Genomic DNA, 23,035 nt, shown 5'->3' with positions numbered 1-23,035 from the left:
CAAATGTTGAAAATTTCTTTTTCACTTCTTGCATTACGACGAAAGAGGGACAAAGTATGCACCACAGCATCCGCAGGTTCGAAAGCTAAGAAGATATGGTTGAAAAAAACTACCACCCGATGGCGAGCGGAAGTCAAGATGGTGATTGCTCACTAAGTTAAGGTAAATTTTATCGTCAAGAGTCGGTATCCGTTTGAAACGCTGTAAATTTTCGATTATCGACCATAAAAGTTAATTTACTCCAGCGGTTTGTGCACTTTCCGCTTTGAGCTGATGCATTTGAAATGAGGAAGAAGGAATAGTTGTTTTTCAGCATGCAGGCAAGAGTTTAGTGTCGGTTTACTGCGCCTTCGGGAATATTTGATTTTCGTTCGATAACGGAGGTACAATGAAAGAAATTTGAAATTGAATCGAATTGAATTGAATTGAAAATTGTATCAATGGCCTTTCCCAAATTATTCAATGCTACTGCAATTGGTCTAAAACATGTTTACTGACGTTTTGCGAGAGAGTTATATCTGTGGGGAAAAGAGGCAATAACGTGAACATTACAAGAAGAACCTATGCCACCCCTATTTAAATTATTAGTTCTCAACCGATTGTTCGTTGCCGACGATTTTGTCTAAATTATATATCTGTCCGTTGAATGTAGAAACGGATAATACATAAAATCTGGATTTACGATTTCCTTGCAAATATTATACTTACCTTGAAAATATTTCTCAACATCCTTAAGCCGTTGAACTTGAAGCTACCGGAAAGCGTCTTAGAAACACAGAAAAATCCCAAGAGCACTCGGCTTGGCTGAATAATCGCCATTAAATATTTGCTCGGGTATGAGCAACATGAATAGAATACGGGAGTCACCACAATGGATGTTAAATAAACTGTAATCCTTTGTTGTAGGCTCTATTTCCAACCATTGCAAAGCTGTGCTGGCTATGAAGAACGAATATCGCTGCAGCTGCATTCATTCGCTAGCTGCTTCGCCTTTTCCGCTTCTGCCTCTGTGGAACATCAAACGACAAGACGATTTCAAAGTGCATTCGATTCTTTAAAGATGAAGAATGCATATTCGAATGGTGAATGTAAGTTCACACTTTGTTGGCTTTCTTCCATCAGGAATTGTTATGGGATGCTATTCACATAGTCAACGATCCTTTGTGCCGAATGCATAATGTAATCAGTCTTTGCAAACGGATTGCTATAAGAACTCGATATGATACAATGTTGAGAATAGTATTGGAAATGGTATTCCCACAATGTTGCACTTGGGACACTCATCTCGCAAAGGGACGCTCCTTCGCAACTTAAAAATATAATAACATAGAATTGTTTTTAAGTGATTTTCTACAGGCTGTAACATCGTGATAAATCAATACCTGGAGATGCAATATAACGGATGATTTTTTGCTGTTCGGTTTTTCAGTACACTATTTTTGACAAATGATTCGTGCCATGTATCGAAAATATAGTTGTGCAGTCAAAAGTCAGCATCGGCTCGTATTTTTTTAATATGTATTAAAAATAATGGTACTGCGAATGGAGATCGATGTTATGCAATAGTTTCCAACTTTTTATTGCGCATAATACACGAGCTAAATCTGGTTGACATGTGGTTTCAACATCGTGATGCCACATGCCACACAGGGTGGGATGGGTATGAGCCTAGGGGCACGGACAAAGGACTGTGATTGTGTGTAGTAATTGCTTTTGAATTTAGTTTTTTTATTGATCAAAATCTGTATTTCATCTGTTTTGATACATCAAAGGGAAGCCCTAAAAAACTGTTTCTTGTATGAACTTGTATTCCTTAAACGGGTTAAATAAGATAACGCGGTAGAATCCGGAACAACATTCTGTTCAAAAATGTACACAAAGATACCATTAGAGCCATTACTATCCTTTTCTTCTGTTTCTTCAATTATGGAAAAGAAGACAAGGAGTTATCATTTATCATTTTTAAACATAAGTCTAAATAGTTCTACGACGAGGGTCGAGGGTCGTTCAAAAAATATGTTTCAGTGAGTCAGAAATAAAGTTAGGACGAAAAACAAGGTGATTTTCGTAATCTACCTTTTATTTTCTATTTTTCTACATGATCGCCGTAACGTTCGAGGCATTTGGCACGTGGCGAGGCACGAGTTTTTCTATTCCGAGCGCGAAGTGTGTAGCATCCAAATTCTTGAAGTACGATGTAACTGCGTCACGAATTTCTTCAGTGTTACCGAATCGTTGACCGCCGAACGCCTATTTCATCACCGTACTATTGTGAGGTTTTGGACCGATATAGAACCGCCAAAAGGCTAGGTTTATTGACGAAAGGAGTGCTCCTCATTCACGATAATGCGCGGCCCCATTCTGCTCGCGTAACTCAAGAGCAATTGAAAAAATTCAAATGGACTGTGTTCGACCATCCTCCTTACTCCCTAGACCTCGCCCCATAGCGACTATCACTTATTCCCGGTGATGAAACAGGCGTTTGGCGGTCAACGATTCGATAACAATGCAGAAATACGTGCCGCAGTTACATCGAACAGGCAAACCTTTTTTTGTGCGGGGGATAGGGACCGCACAAAAAAAGTCGCATGAAAAAAATCGTGCAAAACTTCACCAGCAGCTTTACAAAATCGTGTTCGGTACACATTTTGAAGAAAACTTTTTTTGTGCGGTAGATAGGGACCGCATAAAAAAAGTTTTCCCCAAGAAAATAATTCAAATCCACGCCATTCACCGTTCAATTTCCTTTTGTTTCCCTGCTTTGCGATTGGACACTTAACCTTTTCGGTTGCGCGTGGCTGTTTTGTGCTTTTAGTAGCATGTCGAAACGTGTTGCTGTTAAAAATCATGTCATGAAAGAACTTAGAAAAACTTAGAAACTCGAGACGCAAATATGCTTTTTTCGCAATGAAATGCATATAAACCATCGAAAAAAAAACTAAATGGACGATAGCTTCGTCAAATATGCTTCTTTTCATACACCGCACAAAAAAATCGCACAAAAAAAACCACACAAGAACAGAAAATCGCACAAAAAAGAAACGCGCAAAAACAGGTTTTACTGTACTTCAAAAAGTTGGACGCTACGCACTTCGATTATGTAGAAAAATAGAAAATAAAATGTAGATTACGAAAATAACCTTGTTTTTTGTTCTAACTTTATTTTTCCGTGATTTCTGAGGCACTGAAACTTTTTTTTTGAACGACCCTCGTATATAAGCCTAAGTCAAATAAATCTATGACTACAGAAATATATTATGGATAAAAATAGCATTTTCTCCTTCGTCGCCACGTTGTCCGGAACATTGTTCGCAATAACTTTATAGCCAGGTGATGTGTATTAATTATCCTACGGCCATGAGTGCTCCCTTGGGAAGTTCGTGTAACTGCTGTAGTGAATTGATTTCATTGGGTGCTAAGTTGTGCTTATGGTAAAAGGGAAAGGAAAAGGAAAATGGGCAAGTGCATTCGAGCAAGTGAATTTGGCTTCCAAGGAAGATATACATATACAGAGGGGTGGCAATGGATGTATGGAAAAAAATTCATCATCGAATTTCACAAACCGACCATGTAAAATTTGTTTATTGGCCAAAAAAAAAAGACCTGTGGAAAGTTTCAGCTCGATCGGAGATGATTTAGGGGTGTCTCAAAGCGCTCAAAGTTTTTAACTTTTTGAACCTCATTATATTTCGGATACTTTGTTCTAATATCTTGAAATGCTTAATGCACTGATGACATAACTATAAAATTAATATCACAATTGCTTCTTTAGAGTAATCTCTTGTTTCACTATAATTTCATATGAGTACTACATTTGAATTTTAACATAATAGTATAATAGTATTAAATGCTCCGAGAAAAACAGAGGAACAGTGCATATTCGTGAATACGTCTGGTATTGTAATCAAAGAATAATTAGGTAAGCAAAGCGTAGCATCTATTTATTTGAGTAATTTTCGACTTTTTTGACTATGTGATGACTATGATGACTATGATGACTATACATCATCACTCATGAAATATCTTCTGACTATACGCGGATAGATGGAAGAAACCGAATCTATTGGGATATGGTTATTCAATCAATAACGCGACAGCATCTTGGATATGGAGCCGATCAGTGTTGCCACACGAACAGATTTATCTGGAAAGGTACAGATTTTTCCGTTATTTTTGGTACAGATTCTGCACGGTACAGAGTACAGATTTTCGTCAAAAAGTACAGATGAGAAAGATTTTTAACCCCTCTGCTCTGATACAGATTAAAATGTGGAAACACTGGGGCCGATGCTAATGAGGTATCTTTGCATGTTGAATTGCTCCAAAATTAGTCTAAAGGGTGTGTCACATCAAATTGCATCACGGAAAAAACGCTGTAGAAATTCGCCCAGTAAACCGATCCTTTTGAAAATTTTAGACAGTAAAATAAAAACTATTAAACAACTTTTGGCATTTTCCATTTTTCATACTTTGAGCCCAAGCCCGTATGCTCGTACCTTCCTCTTTACCCCGTCCATAAGGTTCTGTACAACGTCAGGTTGTACTTTTTTTTGAACAGAAATCCATTTTCTCTTGAAGTCCGTCTCCGATTTGACAACTTTTGGGTTCTTCCGGAGGGCCTGCTTCATAATCGCCCAATATTTCTCTATTGGGCGAAGCTCCGGCGCGTTGGGCGGGTTCATTTCCTTTGGCACGAAGGTGACCCCGTTGGCTTCGTACCACTTCAACACATCCTTTGAATAGTGGCACGAAGCGAGATCCGGCCAGAAGATGGTCGGGCCCTCGTGCTGCTTCAATAGTGGTAGTAAGCGCTTCTGTAGGCACTCCTTAAGGTAAACCTGCCCGTTTACCGTGCCGGTCATCACGAAGGTGGCCCTCCGCTTTCCGCAAGAGCAGATCGCTTGCCACACCATGTACTTTTTGGCAAACTTGGATAGTTTCTGTATGTGAATCTCCTCCGGAACGCTGAATTTGTCCTCTGCGGAGAAGAACAACAGGCCCGGCAGCTGACGAAAGTCCGCTTTGACGTAGGTTTCGTCGTCCATTACCAGGCAATGCGGCTTCGTCAGCATTTCGGTGTACAGCTTCCGGGCTCGCGTCTTCCCCACCATGTTTTGCCTTTCGTCGCGGTTAGGAGCCTTCTGAACCTTGTATGTACGCAGGCCCTCCCGCTGCTTGGTCCGCTGGACGAATGAACTTGACAAATTCAGCTTATTGGCGACATCCCGGACCGAACTTCTCGGATCACGTCTAAACTGCTTAACTACGCGCTTGTGATCTTTTTCACTGACGGAGCATCCATTTTTGCCGTTCTTCACCTTCCGGTCGATGGTTAGGTTCTCGAAGTATCGTTTTAGTACTCTGCTGACCGTGGATTGGACGATTCCCAGCATCTTACCGATGTCCCGATGTGACAACTCCGAATTCCTACTCCGGAGTGCACAGGATTAATTCACGACGCTCTTTTTCGTTCGACGACATTTTTCCAAATTTACGAAAAATTGACAGTGAAGCATGGCCAACGTGATCTATACACTCTTATCTGATTTTAAAGCGAAAGCTGAAGATATAATTCCTAAAAATTTAATTTCTACAGCGTTTTTTCCGTGATGCAATTTGATGTGACACACCCTTTAGATTGCCTTCCGGAGAGGAGTTTTTTGATGATTCGATATAGATAAAAAACGGCAGCTCCTACAGAAACTGGTTCTATAAGTGACTTATAATGATTTTCACACAAAAATAGTTTATTCTGATAATGGACCAAAGAATCTGTATCGAATGTTGAATGAAAGTCAAAAATCAAAGCTGAGCCAAAACACGTGCAAAGAAAGCAGCTAGAAAGAATTAACTGAACATTAACACGTTAAGCGCCGTGTCAGTCCCTAGGAACAAAATAATGAAATTTAAAAAAATGGTTTAGTGTCAGATGTTTTGAGATATGTGACTAATGCTCTTGATGCGGGCTAAATGGAAAGCGGAACGATAACACTCCGAGGCTCAACGTGTTAAGGCACATAATAGCTCACCTTTCTGTGACGCTCCACGACGATCTCGAAGATTTACATACTGTTACCACCATTGCTGACAGTCGGACAGTGACATACCTCGAATGGGAAATTGTTGCAGTGATGGACGCACAATGTGTGTTCGCAATTGCTAGTCATTATACGTCGTGTCATTAGCATTCCCAGAAAAAATAGCGCTCAATTCGACATATGTTGTTTACGCTTCAACTTTTTGACGTATACTGAAAAAGACACGCAATGACGGTAGCTTTCCAACGAATGTCTGGAATAATAATCCAGTTACGCCATCTGTTGTAAAACCGAAGAAACTTACCGGTACACCTATAAATCATCAATTTTCGAACAAATTGTCAGACTCCTCCCATATTCTTATTGTAATTCAATATAAAATTTCGTTTGCTAACGTAGGTGCCGCCTTGTTTTATCCATTTATTTGATTCGTATACAACTTCACAAGACATATTATTAAAGCCTGACTTACAAACTATGTCGATACTAGCGTCAGGAAACTCGCCCCAGTCGAGATTATATCCCGGTGAATAAATGAGTCAATTCCGGGGTGGTTAATTATTCATGCAATCAAGCAGCCGACCGATGACGCACCACCACTCATACACAAAGAGATGACTCTCCTGCAACTCGGATTACGGGAGATGGTTTTTCCAAGTCGGCGGTTTGAATAATTAATTGGTGCAAATTAGTGCCGCTGTAATTGTGCGTCTCGCTTACTTCGGAACCGGATGGACATTACTTTTTTCTGTTCGTTTGTGGTTAACTTTGCAGCAAAATATGAGTGCGAAAAAGCAAATTGATGGATCTATGCTGGCTGTCGTCGGAAAGTAATTTTTGCAGAGACAGTGTTATGCAAAGTGATTTTGAACTAATTTAAATGAGCGCTTACTATACATCGTGAATGTCTTTACGCTTTAATACATAATTGAAGAATTTTGGAATATTCATTGTAAAAACTCTGTACTCTGGGAATTTCTCCGTAGCAATGTAGACAACCTTTGATATTCGATAATAATAAAATGCCATATTCATATGTATATTTCTCTTGTGGAAGCTTAGCAAAAAAGCATACCATTAGTAAGATTGAAGCAAATTATATGTAAGTTCTGAAAACTGCCCGTTTTGCCATACTTTCCTCATGAAAATCAAACAAGAAAGGAGAACCTTAGAAAACCCATCATACTCATTTTATATAATTATCCCAGGAAGCAAAAGGGTAAACAATCCGCCACATAAATAGTCTACCCTATCCAGAATGGATGCACTAATGCAGCATCTAGTCATATCTCCTCCATTACATAGCAGGATCTTGGACAGTTAAATTGCTAATCCTTAAAGCTACAAGCTCCTTCGTGTCACACCCGCACTTGTCTGGACTGTAAATTTTCCTCCCAGACAGCGAGTACCATTTTTCATTTTTAACGCTCGCATTATTCATGAAGGTGAAATGCAGCGGAAGCACGAAGAAACACAGCTCCCTAAAACACTATTAAATTTACACTTCTTCCACTGCAAAACATGGTGCACTGTTTGAGGGAAGATGTGGAACCTTGATAAACAGCAAAACCAAAGCTTTGAAACAAAGGCACAAAACCAGCGAACAAGATGTTTCTATTCAGAAGAATTTCATTCTTCATGACTCCCCAGAGACTCATTTTTGGAAAAGGTGCGAAAAAAAATAAACCGAGCGATATAAAACCGAAGTATTCTTTTAACCTTCCTACACTCGCGCATAGGTCTGACAGACCGAGCATCTATTAGGTGGCTGAATTAAATGAATATTAAACATGAATGGAGGTAAAGAAAAAATATTTTCTGATGAAGATATAGGAGTGCGTGGCATCAAAAATTTTGTTTGAAAACCCCGATGTCCGGTGATTTTTCGGTTTTCAAAAAAAAAACTCAAATTTTAACGTCTGCGATGCTAATAAATGAAGTTCGAATGAGCTAATATTTTGCATAGGGTGTATTATCGTGCAAATCAACATTTCGCAGCAAGTTCCGAATGAAAAATCGAGATAACTATTTTTATTGTCACCCAAAACATACGTTTCGTCTCGTATTCCTCGTATTCTCGTCCAAGAGAGTCGATTTTTCGAGATGACACTAGTTCTCGACGTTTCATGCAATTTTAAGACATTTGGCATACAAAAACGCGACCCTTGAGTGATTTTTCGATTTTTAAAAAACTCAAACTTTGACCGCTTGCGTCCGATTGAGCTGATATTTTGCATAGGGTGTTTTTTCGAGGTAGTGAACATTTTGTATAGGTTCAAAACCCTTTTTGAAATTTTAGGGTCGATTTCTTCCCATACATTCATTGGCACCCTAATATAGATGTACTCATTTTTGGAAAAGGTGCGAAAAAAAATAAACCGAGCGATATAAAACCGAAGTATTCTTTTAACCTTCCTACACTCGCGCATAGGTCTGACAGACCGAGCATCTATGAGGTGGCTGAATTAAATGAAAATTAAACCTGAATGGAGGTAGAGAAAAAATATTTTCTGGAGTATTTTCTCTCAATTATATCTTTTTCTTCGAATAAATACCAATAACGCCTAGAAAGACACAACAGCAATATCACAGAGATGCACACAGTCCAGTTTACACAAATTACGATTTTTCGCGCGAGTGTAGGAGTGTTAAACACCGTGTGTGTACCATCCCGTTGTCGACAACGTCAACCATTTTATCGTTTAGCGAAGAGAGAGATATCCTATAATACGACATTCTGCTGCACAGTGCACTGTGCGCAAAAAGGCAGAATTTTTCAGGGAATTCAAGAGTTTTAGCTTTACCAAAATTTGAACTTCTTGTCCCAGAAGACGAAATGTCAACACCAAGTTTATTTATTTATTTTTTCATTAAATTTTTTAATTTTTTAATTTATTCAGTTATAGATTGATTGATTCATTTATTTATTCATTCACTAGCTGACCCGGCAAACTTCGTCCTTTCGTTATCACATTCACGATTTCTTACTACTATAAAATTCCTAGTACTTTTACCAAAACTCGTCATTATAATATCAGATTTTTCTCAGACACAATTTTCGTTCAAGATTTTTCAACCACTTGCAAATAACATGTTTCTCCATTACATGGAATAAATGTTTGATACAGCAAATATGATATAATAAAGACAGCCCTAAATCGGACAATTCCTTTCCCGAGTTTTGCTCTTATCAACACAGTCGGTGATTATTTTTTATTTATATGGATAGATGAAGATATAGGAGTGCGTGGCATCAAAAATTTTGTTTGAAAGCCCCGATTTCTGGTGATGTTTCGGTTTTCAAAAAAAAAACTCAAATTTTAACGTCTGCGATGCTAATAATTGAAGTTCGAATGAGCCTTATACCGCCAATACCACAGAGCAACAACATTCAAAAAAAAAGGAGCATCGTCCTCCTTGGGCAAAAAAGTACTTATCAACACCTTAAGAAGCAGTAGTTTAATGAATTCTCATTATCGGTGCTATTCTATCCTCTCTCGCATACTCTCTATCCGGTCGGTCAAGAGTAAAGCAATTTCATTCTTCTACAGGGACATATACACAGCGGCGCAAACACAACACTGCTGGAAAGCTGGTGGGCGGAAAAGCAAATCTATTAGCTTCATTTCCCTCCAGAGGGGAAACAACAACTGAGCTGTTGATGCTTCGGCTGGTTTTACAGCATGCATCCAGCTATCGCCATCACCTCGTTCAACGTGAAAATGGAGGAGAGGTGTAATTTGTAAGTTTGTTTGCCCGTTGGATTGTAAAACGCTGACTGCAGCAACAATCGTCGGTTGCCTTGGGCGGTTTGTGTAGGACACAAGGACAAACAATTACATGGTATCTCATCTCATCCGATGCCCACCGATCTGGAAGAACCGACAGGGCGATGCTCTGCTTGGAAAAGTGCAAAATGTTGTGCATCTGAATGAACGGAATAATTACACCATCTCGGTACCATGTTCAATTAAAAGCGGAAAACAATAGATTGCAAGCATCCGGAACATCAAGAATATGCTGAAGGCAGTGTTGCCACACGTACAGTTTTGTCTGGAAAGGTACATTTTTTTCGTTATTTTTTGGTTCAGATTGGACCGTAGTACAGATTACAAATTTTCGTCAAAAAGTACAGAAGAATATGAAGATCATTTGAAAAGCGGCAGGAATTTTAAGTTGGAATAGCAGCAGATGAAATTATCAGAACAATGGACAGCGAAGGGCAGATCATTTCAAAGGTTATTTGTCGCAGTTTTTTTTCGCTAAAGATAAAATTACTCCGTAAGGAAATCACAATTTCAGAAAACGAGCATGTGCAGGTTTGGTGGACGAGAATCGGATGCTTAAAAAGAATTATGTTTCTCTCTACAATGAATATTTTCGATGGTACAAATTTTTGGAAAAAAAGTACAGATGGGGAAGATTTTTGACCCATCTGGTACTGATTAAAATGTGGCCACACTATCGTCATGACTTTTACGCCGCAGTATCGTTTGGTTTCAAAAAATATGTATAAGCATCATCAAACACACGAGTGACTTGCAAATGTTAATGTAGTATTTGAAGTAAATGAGTCAGTATTTTTTTTTTCATGGTAATAAAATAGATTTTTGTCTACAACGAAGTTTTCTGATGGTAATATCACCTCGTTCAACGTGAAAATGGAGGAGAGGTGTAATTTGTAAGTTTGTTTGCCCGTTGGATTGTAAAACGCTGACTGCAGCAACAATCGTCGGTTGCCTTGGGCGGTTTGTGTAGGACACAAGGACAAACAATTACATGGTATCTCATCTCATCCGATGCCCACCGATCTGGAAGAACCGACAGGGCGATGCTCTGCTTGGAAAAGTGCAAAATGTTGTGCATCTGAATGAACGGAATAATTACACCATCTCGGTACCATGTTCAATTAAAAGCGGAAAACAATAGATTGCAAGCATCCGGAACATCAAGAATATGCTGAAGGCAGTGTTGCCACACGTACAGTTTTGTCTGGAAAGGTACATTTTTTTCGTTATTTTTTGGTTCAGATTGGACCGTAGTACAGATTACAAATTTTCGTCAAAAAGTACAGAAGAATATGAAGATCATTTGAAAAGCGGCAGGAATTTTAAGTTGGAATAGCAGCAGATGAAATTATCAGAACAATGGACAGCGAAGGGCAGATCATTTCAAAGGTTATTTGTCGCAGTTTTTTTTCGCTAAAGATAAAATTACTCCGTAAGGAAATCACAATTTCAGAAAACGAGCATGTGCAGGTTTGGTGGACGAGAATCGGATGCTTAAAAAGAATTATGTTTCTCTCTACAATGAATATTTTCGATGGTACAAATTTTTGGAAAAAAAGTACAGATGGGGAAGATTTTTGACCCATCTGGTACTGATTAAAATGTGGCCACACTATCGTCATGACTTTTACGCCGCAGTATCGTTTGGTTTCAAAAAATATGTATAAGCATCATCAAACACACGAGTGACTTGCAAATGTTAATGTAGTATTTGAAGTAAATGAGTCAGTATTTTTTTTTTCATGGTAATAAAATAGATTTTTGTCTACAACGAAGTTTTCTGATGGTACAGATTTTTGGAAGAAAAAGTACAGATGAGAAAGATTTTTAACCCCTTCGGTACAGATAAAAATGAGGTAACACTGGCTGAAGGCAGTGTAAGTATTTCGTCTAGTAGTTCATTTGTGGACTATATAGAATATTTTTAGCATTTATCTCCTATAATGTATACCGAGTCGTTTGGTTCGATTTAATAAGAAAAATCATCGTGATAACAGTTACGATATATTCAATCAATGGAGACGCATGAGCTTTTTAAATGAAACAGAACACTTAGCATTTGAGAACGGATATCCTCAAAATGAAAAAAATAGTGTTCCTAAAATTTTTGATATTTCAGGCAAAGAAGTCTGAACTTTCGGCTGGATACCGCCAAATTCACGAAAAATACAAAAATATTGAGGTATAATAATATTTTTTTTCTGAAAAGTCTAGTTCGACAGGGAAACAAAACAATCAAAAATGCAATTTTACTGCTCTTAAATCTGCGTTAACATTTTTCGAGCTGACGGCTCGCTGAAATGCATTATAAAACAGCTCCGAATCGGATCCTGTGTTCGATCTACTTTTTTTGCAAACTAGCTGATAATGGCAAAAAAAATTCCGTGCATTTTTTTTCTCATCCCGCCACAATCGCATCGTTAATGGGAATCGCACTACCGCCAGAAGCGGTATGCTTTCATTGCACCACATCACAACCAAAAAACGCAAAGCCAAACGTGAGAACTAAAAAGGGTATCTGAATTTTAAATCTCTGCGAGAGCATAGGCGTCAGATCGGGAAAATGTGAACATTTGCCGAAAAGCGTGCGATCCTGTAGGAAATCAAATTAAATTTATATCATTTTCAACTGCAATGGTTGATCCGAATTTTGCTCTTAGAGAAGATCCTGTTGAAATAATTGAACTGTGTCAGGTAAATCATTATTGAGTGTATACGTGCGGACATGTGGTTAAGACAGGAAAAGACATAAGAAAAAAAAATGGGTCAATTATGAAAACTTGGATGACATGGCAATAGATGTCGGTTTCATCAATGAGGATCCGCTGACGATACCAGGGCTGCAGACAGCAGAGAAGGTTAAGGTGTCGGGCTTTATTTTTTTTAAATTCAGTGCGACTGATGGCAAAATTGAACTGGGACAGTTTGATATCTAGAATTGCGCAAATAATGTGGATGCATACACGTCGCATCGATATTACCACCACAGTGCATTCATACTGCGAAGCTGACTGCGATGATGGGAACTTTCCTATTTCGTGATTTGCCAGCACGTGTCCCAATGCAACAATTGGCGCGTAGCAAAGAACAAAGCGGACTTAACCTACACTTACCGGTAATCAAAAGCAAGGCACTTCTGGTCAATCGTTACTTGAAAGAAATCGAAATGCCGTTTTAACAATCCGTATTAATCCAAATCATCCCCTATCCCGCTGAATGTCCCTGTTTGAAAATCATGTGTCAACAGCATATCTTGCTGTCGCAGCATATGCAGCAAAATCCCACCTGCGACCAAATACACAGATTATATCTGAAACAACTGGAACCGCCTAGAGTGGAACGGAAATACCCGAGCCAAAATTGGAGGAAAATCTGACTAAACATTTCCGCGAAAAAATGTCATCGAGCCAGCGCAGTGACCTTTATCTGTGAAAAGACAGAACATCGTAGAATGTTCAACATCACCGGGCGAGCAAGCGATCAGAATTGTGAACTCTGCATCGCGACTACGGAGACGCTGAAGCATAAGTTCAGCGAGTGCCCCAGAGCGACTGCAGCATGACGGTACATGCAACAGCGATTTACGACGACACTAGGTGGGTGGCGTAGACTCACTTTTGACGATCTTTTACGACCGGTACTCAACAACATCGCACCAGCAAGTAAAATTGAAATTCTGAGATTATTCATAATCTATACAAACTATACCAAAAATCATAACAATGCGATAGATATCAGTGAACTTGAATTCTTTTTATATATAAACAATACCTGACAAAAAAAGGGTTCAGAAATGTCAAGACTTCTTATTAGAATGGGAATTATAGGACTTTCAATCAAAAGGCTAAGAAACCATTTGAGTATCCGAAAAATGATTTTTATATTTTAGATTGATGTCTACGACGAACTCATTTTTCCTTCTCCGACATTCAAATTAAGAATCCTCAAGAGGTATGTTACATTACAGTATTAAATTTCCCTGCGAAAAGCAAATGAAGGATTGTTCTTTTTTCTCACATTTCGTAAACCTTATGGCAACTAACCATTAATAAGGGTGAACATTATTATACTACTAAATATTTAACATAGACTCTACTATGGACCTATACACAGCTTAAGTAATTCAACATGAAAGATGTGAATTCCTTTAAGTCGAATATTTAGCTATTTATCCTAAGAGCATTTTTTTCTGACTGGGACGAAAATTACACAACGAATTTCATATTAATGGAGCCAAATCCTCTCAACAGCAATCCAAATCAACCGCACTCTACACAAAGTGTCGACCACTTCAAACTGTTCTGGGAAAAATGGAAAATGTTTGCTCTTTTTTAGTGGTATTTGAGGAGTATGGTTCCCCGTGTCGCGTTATGCACAAGTACATAGAACTAAAATGATATGAGAATGAATAAATATTGCATACATCACTATGAATTCATGTTCCATAGTTTACAAATCCAAAAATGCACAATACTCAACGGAAAACTACTCGGGTGGTTAGCGAATGCTTACAGATGCACACTTTAGATGCAGAGCACTTCCACGACTTGTCGCGAGATGGGAGTGATAATAGCAGGATTCGTTGTTCGAAAAAGAGCAACGAAATATTATTAGGTCGTCGAAAGACGTTGACTGAAATTGGTCTAAAGACTTTTTTTTTCGACGGAGTACTATTTGAAGCCAATACAAAAAAATGGTTACAAAAAATGATCACTTAAAATCAGTTTGTTTTTCAAAGTTGGTCTATGATTTCCTCATCTACGCGAAACATATATACGAAACTATACGAAAACACATTTCGTATTCAAAAACATCTCATTTCACTCATTTCACTCACTGATCACCCGAGGCAGGAAACAATCTTCGCAAACAACTTCCTGGTGCTTGCTGACTGTATTTCGCCATTGGTCAAGAGTTTTGCAATCATTTTCAACTCGTCCAAATTACGTTGTTACAAAAGAAACCCCTTTCTTGCTCGCTTTCTCAGTGTCGGTATTCTCCTCGGTTTAACAACAGCATGAAAGTTGCCTATGTGGAGGATTGTGGTTTTCCACCATCGATCTCTTACTCTAGTCCCCATTCCCGCTGGTGCGATTTCGACCAACCGCTGAAGGAAAAATGTATTATTATATGCATTTTGCACATTTTATATGCAAATCAAACTCTTGTTCGTAGCGGTGCTCCGATGATACATTTTTCAGCACTCTTTTACATTCATCATCGGTAGCACTCTGACGATAGTTTTCGGCACCAGTGGCGAGGAGAATGGCACAATATATATGCCCAATATTCATGCCCAATTTTCGAAAAAAGGTCGTGAGAGTGATAATAATCCACGGGAATTTAAATTACCCTCAGAGCGGAATAAAGGAATGCTGCTGTGTGGATGCATGTTTTTTGAACGTGAAATTGCGGAAATTTCGAACAAAAGAAGGCAACCTACAATGAAAACATGAAAATACAATGTGATGCGCAGCTTCTCTAACAAAAGATAATGTGTAACTAATTCTTGAGGTCGACAATTGTTTTCGCAATTGGGACACTTGCCATTCTGATCATTCAGACCATCGATGGGCCATTGTTTGCTGAAATCATTGTTTGGTTCCATATATGGAATCTGAATCGTGAATCTGGAATCCAAGCCACAAGCCACAAGAGGGCCATAAAGCCACAAAATAATCTCTATGCGTATTCATCGCTGAAATTAATTAAAATATCTGTTCACTTCTCCAAGAATATGTAAACAGTCGATGTACAAGTCGTTAAATAGACCAAGATATCAGATCGAATATACGAAATATAGGAGTGTTGAGATTGTAACAAAGAATACAAAATGGCGTGGAGGCGATCTGGCGTAGTGGTAACATCCATGCCTCTCACGCTAAAGGTCACGAGTTCAATTCTCACTCCCGACATTCTTCCAAAAAATGGAAGTAAAAAGTGATGAACAAGCCAAATGAGTTGAAAATCACTATAATACAGATAAAAAAAAGAATACAAAATAAGTAATAAACTTTTGAATCCGCTTGGATAGTCCTTTGATTTATTGGATTTTCAAAAAAAATCTAATTAGCATCTTCTTATGTTACGATATTATCGTAGAATAGATTTAACAAAACTTGTTTGTCTAGTCATTATTAATTTCGGTTTAAAAACAAATTTATGAGTAACGATGCGCATTAGAGTGCCAATGAAATTTACGAATGGGACTTCCTGAAAAATGTTGATTCCCTCAAAAAAAACTAAAAAAAATAAATACAACATTTCAACTCAATCGGACATTATTTATTATTGCCGCGAAGACGCCAATGTTTGAGGTACCGAAAATCGTCAAATAACCCAAAAGGGGAGTGCATGAAATCGGAGTTTTGAAAAAAAAAGTTGATGCAAAATTCCGTCAAATTCGTTCAGATCTACTGTCATCTCGATTTTTTTTTTGTCATCTAAATCCCGAAATTCGATTTTTGATAATATCCCTTGGGTGATTTTCCAGTTTAAAAAAGCTGAAACTTTGACGGCTGTGCGACACCAGTAAATAAAGTCCGATTGAGCTGAAATTTTGCATAAGGTATTTTTTTCGCCGGAATCAACATTTAGCAGGAAGTCCCTTTAGAAAATTCGAAGGTCACTTTTTTCCCATACACATTCATTGGCTTTTCAACAGCCATAATATGCAACAAAGCAAAGATTAAAAATTAATACTTTTCTCTAAAATAATTTTACGTTTTCCCACCTGCTGCCAGGGAATTTTTTTTTCTGTATTATAGTAACTTTCAGCGCATTCGGCTGGTTTGTCACTCCTACTTACATTTTTGGAAGAATGTCCAAAGTGAGAATGAACTCGTGACCCTTAGCGTGAGAGGTACGGGTGTTACCGCTACGCCAGATCGCTTTCACCACAGGAATTGTCTTTCCAATGGCAGTCCGTTTTCCTTAGCTCGAGTAATAACTTTTCCGATTCTACATAGGACCGTTTCATTTGAAACCCAATTTTCGGACTCTTCATCTTCATCAACCTGATGTAGTTCCAAAACTGATGAAGCATTCGCACCCTCTGCAGTCGAAAACGAGTTTTCACCATCGTGGAAATATGTGTCTGAATGTATGTGAAATATTGGCTATGCCATCGTCGATCAGGGCCCCAAACTCCACTTCCTCGTCGTATGCGGCATGGTTCAGGTCAATCAATTTCTGCAGAATCGAAAGATTGCGTTCTTTTAAACCGACAACGGGATATCAGCATTCTCCATGACTTGACAATGGCATCAGCCGAGACCTCGTCCAAAGCCTCGGATATGTTTTGCATCCTTAATGTTGATTCGCTTAATCATGACTTAATCAAGAAGCTCACGCATAAGCTTTTGCTTGCAGTTGGACTTGACCATTTGTGTTGTGACCTCCGAAAAATAGTGGTCTTTCCAATTCCCGACGCGTATTAGATTCCCGGGGTGATTGAATCGCGCTCTCCCTTTATTTGTTGCGTGGGCTGCTTTCTATGGTATAAAGTCGCTACGAAAGCTTCTTTCACTTCGAGCTTATTTATTGCACGCGATCACACACAACATTGTACAATATGGTACAACATTTAAAAACTTTATTACACGTTACATTTACACAAGACGAACTCTTTATTTGACAATTGACACTACATTTATTTTACTTAGCTACTTTAATTCTAATATTTTCTATGATGGCCGGCCGTGCGCCTTTTTTTTAATTGGACATTCAAAACTGAGAGCGGGTATCATGGATGCCGCGCCTTTTTATATCGTAACAATGTTACGACAGTAGCGTAATTTCGTACTGCTCGAAAATGATCGGCACCTATCGGAAAATAGTGCAGCCACGTATTCGTTACAGTGGAGCTTTTTCGACTACGACTACAGTTGAGCTTTTCAGACTACCTTCTACACTACTGCTATGACTACTATAGTCTTTTTCGTATCATACAATTTGAATAATATTTTGGTAAATGAGCTGTAACAAGGTGATGAATATGTTTTTCGATTTTGCGCTATAGACCAGTCTTCAGAAAGCAACGCGGTGCTGATGTGTAACATGTTTTTTGTACTCAGTTGAGCTTTGTATACTATGGTGCCAATGAATGTATGGGAAAAAATCGACCCCAAAAATTTGGAAAAGTTACCCCATAAAAAATGTTCACCACTTCGAAAAAACAACCTATGCAAAATTTCAACTCAATTGGATTTAAGGGAGAGTGACTCAAAGCGGAAAATTACCCAAGGGGGGAGTAAAGGAAATCGGAGTTTAAAAAAATCGATTCCAAATGTCTCAAAATTGTATGAAAACTAAGTCCCAGAATGTCGATTTTAGACAAAAATAAATTTCAGGAGATTACAGTAAACATCGACGTTTCATGCAGTTTTAAGAGATTTGGTATCAAAAAAAATTTCTATTTGAGGACCCTGAGTGATTTTTCGATTTTCTAAAAATCCAAACTTTGACCGCTTTGCGCCACTCTCCCTTAAGTTCAATTGAGCTGATATTTTGCATAGGGTGTTTCTTCGAGGTGGTAAGCATTGTTTATGGGGTAACTTTTTGAAATTCGAGATGGCCATTTTCATTGGCACCCTATTGTATACACATGCGCTCTGGCGAGTGATCACGCTCCGAAACACATATCAAGTGTTTTGTTGTCAGCAGCGTTCTTGCACCGAGATTTTCGCCGTGTTTTACGCCATATTTTGCGCCGTATTTCTCTACCTGTTTTACACCGCGCTTGAGTCTGGTTTGCTTCCTCTGTTGAGTTATTTTTCTTCACACAAGCGCATACGATTAGTATGGAGGCACGCTATTGTTTTTATGCTTTGCTTAGAGCGAGCGAAGACAAAGCGGGCGCTAGAATTTGATGTGTGTGTGTATAAAATGAGGCGCGCATCACATAATTAATAATAGATGTTTAGTATCTGAATTATGCGCTGTGTTCATTCGGCGCCCACTTGGAAATTAAACTCAAGTGCCACGTAGCGAATGTTTTCTGAAGGCTGCCAAGGACCGACACTTAATTTCCCGTCTTTTTCGTGGGTCTCAACGGACCGACAGTGGACTTTTCAATAGAGAAAATTTCTCTATCGATCCGCAGATACCGACCGCGACGTGAGCCAGAAGAAAATTTCCTATATTTTCTTGTCTAGTTTATAATATTTTGCCTAACCATAGCCTCATGCTACTCGCCAAAACATATCCAGGATAAAAAGAAAGCAAGTGTCGCGAAATATGGCGCAATGACTGAACTTCACCGATACGTTGATAACGATTATTTTATGGTTCCCGAACCATGAATGAATGAATGGTTGAACAAAAGTGGGCAAAGATGAATTACCGAGTTTCAGCCACGAATAAAGTCGCACAAAATCATCAATCACAACGCCCCTATCCATGTTAGCTGAAAATAATTCCTTCTATCAGCTGACTCGGGATGTTTTTTTCTTTCAATTTACGAACAAATGAAATGTTTGCGCTATGCCACAAAAAAAGTGGTTAAAACCGGTTTGAAGCATTGACCCAAATATTAGTTTATTCGTATTTCCGACTCGTGATAAGCAATCTAAGGGAAGCTGAAGATGTAATTAGTTTGAAGGAAGGATGCTTACAGATCAAGGGGGTTTGATTGGATTTTGTTTTTTTTTTCATTCCTAGTTCGTACGGCATTTAGGATAAGAATGACCATTAACCATTAACCTTCGTTTGCTATCTATGTTTACTTCAATCGGATCCATTTCTTTTTCCTCTTAAATGGCACCAACGTTCCTAGAGGAACTTTGCCGTCTCAACGTAGTATTACTTGCGTCATTTTTATTAGTACTTAGTTGAGATTCCTATGCCAAATAACACGCCTTGAATGCATTCTGAGTGGCAAGCTCTAGAATACGCGTGATCACAGTGCAAATCGGAGGTAATTCCTCTGACGAAAAAGTCGAACCCGAACCCCCGGCATGTTAGGTATGACACTAACCACACGGCCACGGGAGCAATCGGATCCATTACGAAATAGTCAATTTTTATAAATTTAGTAATACTCATTGAAACATATTCAAATTCACATAAAAAAGCGAGTGCAAATAAGCGCACAATTCCGCTGCCTATGCAATTCCAACATGCATATTGCCCAATGATGCGGAAATGATAATTCCAGTTACGATGTTATTGAACCAATTAACAGGATCATCGGATTTCTGGTCAACCAGCAGGACAGATTCGCTCCACATAATGTTAATTGGAAATTCTCGGTGGTTGCTGTGGCATACATTACTGCACAATCAACTTACGTCCCGTAGATTTGGATTCAAGGACGTTTATAGATTCATTTTACTAGATGTTCAGTCAACAGTAGTTTGTTAATTCAAGTGCCATATACGAACAATTGATACGACCGCAAATTCTTCGGCGCTTATTAGGAAACCGATTTGTGAAGGTAATCAATACTAATACAGGTCGGACTTGATTATATACATACTCGATTATATGTGATTCGATTATATACAATTTTGGACTCGGTTATATACAGTTTGGAAAAAAACATTTTTTTATATTTCAAATATGGCTTATTTCAAGAAGAAATGTAACCTTTCAACGTTAAGATATAGTTTAAGTGGCTATTACATGTACAGGGGGGTAAAAAATTATGATTTTTGAAGATTTTGTTTGAATTTTTACCAAGAATTGTTTATATCGATATTGCAGCCAAATTAAGAAAGATAGAAGTTGGGTATGAAAGAAAAAATTGTAGGGCGGTTAGAGAGTATCAATTTAATTGATAGAAACAATCAAGTTTAATATAAATTTTTACGATAAAATTAATAATAACACATTAAAAATTATTAACTTTTAAGTTTTTCACTTCCAAAATGTTATAAAAATGAACTAATTTAGATGTTCTACTAGTATATCCTGTACTAAATTTTCTCATCTTTCAAATGAAAGCAACAGATTTGTATTCCGTAGCGTACTTTGTAATGTAGAGCCAGTTTGAGGCAATTAAGTCCGAAACAAAAAAAAAACAATAACTCTGTCATTGTTGAAATTCGAACATATGCGTAGAAAGATTCGATCGTCTATCACTACCTGAGAAAATTTTGATAAATTTATTTTTTTCATGTGAGAAAGGTGTTTTCTGACTTTAAGGGGATGAATCCAAAATCAAATTCCTCTTTTATATTCAAAAAACGAAAAGTACATGCAAAAAAAAAACGAATAACTCGATTTTTGACTCGATTATATACATGATTCGAATATATACAGTGAAAAGAAATCAAAAACTGTATATAATCGAGTCCGCGCTGTTTATTGGAATTGAGCATTTAAAATCTGCATTCCAGCATAATTATTGGGTCAATTGTGATTTCTGTTTCTGGCATAGTTTGGATATGTGATACTTGGTGCATTTGAAAAATAATCGTGAGAATAACCACACTGAAATAACTGAAACCTATATTATCTACTCTTGTTTTATTTTCAGATTGTTATTTTTCAGTTCCAACATTGGTGGTCGGATAATATCGGAGCAGGAGATCGAGGAATACTCTGTCAAATTAGTGTTGAATTGACTTTAATGTTCTTCGATGATAAAATTTTAAATTTTTAAATGTTTTAGATTTTGAAGAAATCTAACGAAATTGAGCTGACGGTAAATGGGTCTCCGTTATTTCGATGAAACGGGGTTGTAACTGCTACTGAATAATACTGTCATAGGTACTTCGGTAGAAGGCAATTTTTTTTTCGTTTCATGTTTCCAAAACTATTTATGAATCATGATTACTCATGAAAGTTTCGAATCGTTTCCATGATGTTGTTTCTACTGTTGTTTATGCTGTTCAATTTAATAATCCAGATTTTTGAGATTCCTTCATTAATCTGGATGATTCGATTTTAAAATGAACAACATGTAGATTACAATGGAATAGTTCATCAAACTATTCCAGATTTGAGTGGATCTCAAATCTGTATTTTAGGTTTTAGATTTTTTTTATAACACATTCTATAAATCAGAATAATATTTAATATATCTTCGATCGTTTTGACCGCTATTTAATATTAATCAGTATATTTTCTGTAGACCTGATAATCTGGCGCTTACCAAGATGGGGGCTTCGGGTTCGATTCCCAGTATGATAGAAAAATCTATCGTCAGAGGTCGTATTTTTAATAGTTTGTACTTTTTCGAGAAACCATCTAGGGTATGTGTTCCAAGAAAAGCTACAAAAACCCGGAAACAGCTCCTCTAAGCGAGTTAACGCCTACATAAGCTTCTTTGCCCTGTCCTGGTGCTCAGGACGTAAAAAAAAGCAGTCAATGTACTAAATCCGATTAGGTGAAAAAATAAACTCTGTGATTTTATAACATCAATTAGTTCCAGGATTAAAGATACTCGATTGAACAGATACACAGAGTTGAAAAACATTCATTTGCGCATCAATCGCACTTGAATTTTAGTTGAAATTTGCAGTGAATTAAATAGTTGTAAATAGTTCAATTCCCAACACGTCTATCAACGAATGCTATCCGCAAAAAAACCCCATCCAATTCACTTAAGGATTCGTTCCAGTTCAATCGTACGTGTCTCGAACAGCATGAAAATGTATCCGCACTGCGCCGTCTGCAGCCAACAACATATTCACCAGAAGATACCCGATAATCGAAACACGTGATCAAAAGAAATTGCAATTCATGCAATCAATGTTTTCCGACGATTTCATGGCAATTTACCACAGCAATAATTCCACCACGTTTTCTCCACCCGTTTCCATCACTCGCTCAATGGGCGTTTGCGTGTGAAAGAACTTTCATTCAACTCCCAACCCAGAACCAATATTCACCCGCTACAAGTCCGACTGTGGTTCCTCCCAACCCCTCTAGATTTCCTGTCCATTCGTTCATTCGTGAACGAGAGGCACACTTTTCAATTTCATCGCAACCAACCTCAAAAGCACAATCTATCCTGCTATTTCCACCTATCGCTGAGGAGTTCGATAGCCAGAAAAACGCTCATCATTCGATCAAGGTCAATTGGAGAGTCAGGATTTGACGGGTGCTTTTGGCAAAGAGATGATAGCTTTTTTTTAGTTTCTAGTGCAGAGGCTAAAAATGAAGAAAGAATGAAAAAATAGGTTTATCGGAATAATTCCGACGGTTTTTCATTTATCTAGATCTACAACGTTTTCGACCTCTTAGTATGAGAATAACGTCGAC

General features: G+C 38.0%; 1 protein-coding gene across 1 annotated transcript in view; it reads right to left on the bottom strand.

Annotated features, from left to right (window-relative positions):
* LOC129773116 (uncharacterized) overlaps positions 1–23,035 on the bottom strand; it is a 37,679-nt gene that overhangs the window by 49 nt on the left and 14,595 nt on the right. The gene's annotated exons all lie outside the window — the stretch shown is intronic.

Source organism: Toxorhynchites rutilus, chromosome 3, assembly GCF_029784135.1.
Source record: "Toxorhynchites rutilus septentrionalis strain SRP chromosome 3, ASM2978413v1, whole genome shotgun sequence".
NCBI classification, from domain to species: domain Eukaryota; kingdom Metazoa; phylum Arthropoda; class Insecta; order Diptera; family Culicidae; genus Toxorhynchites; species Toxorhynchites rutilus.
The sequence above is the reverse complement of the archived record's forward strand: the minus strand, read 5'-3'. Positions and strand labels throughout refer to the sequence as shown.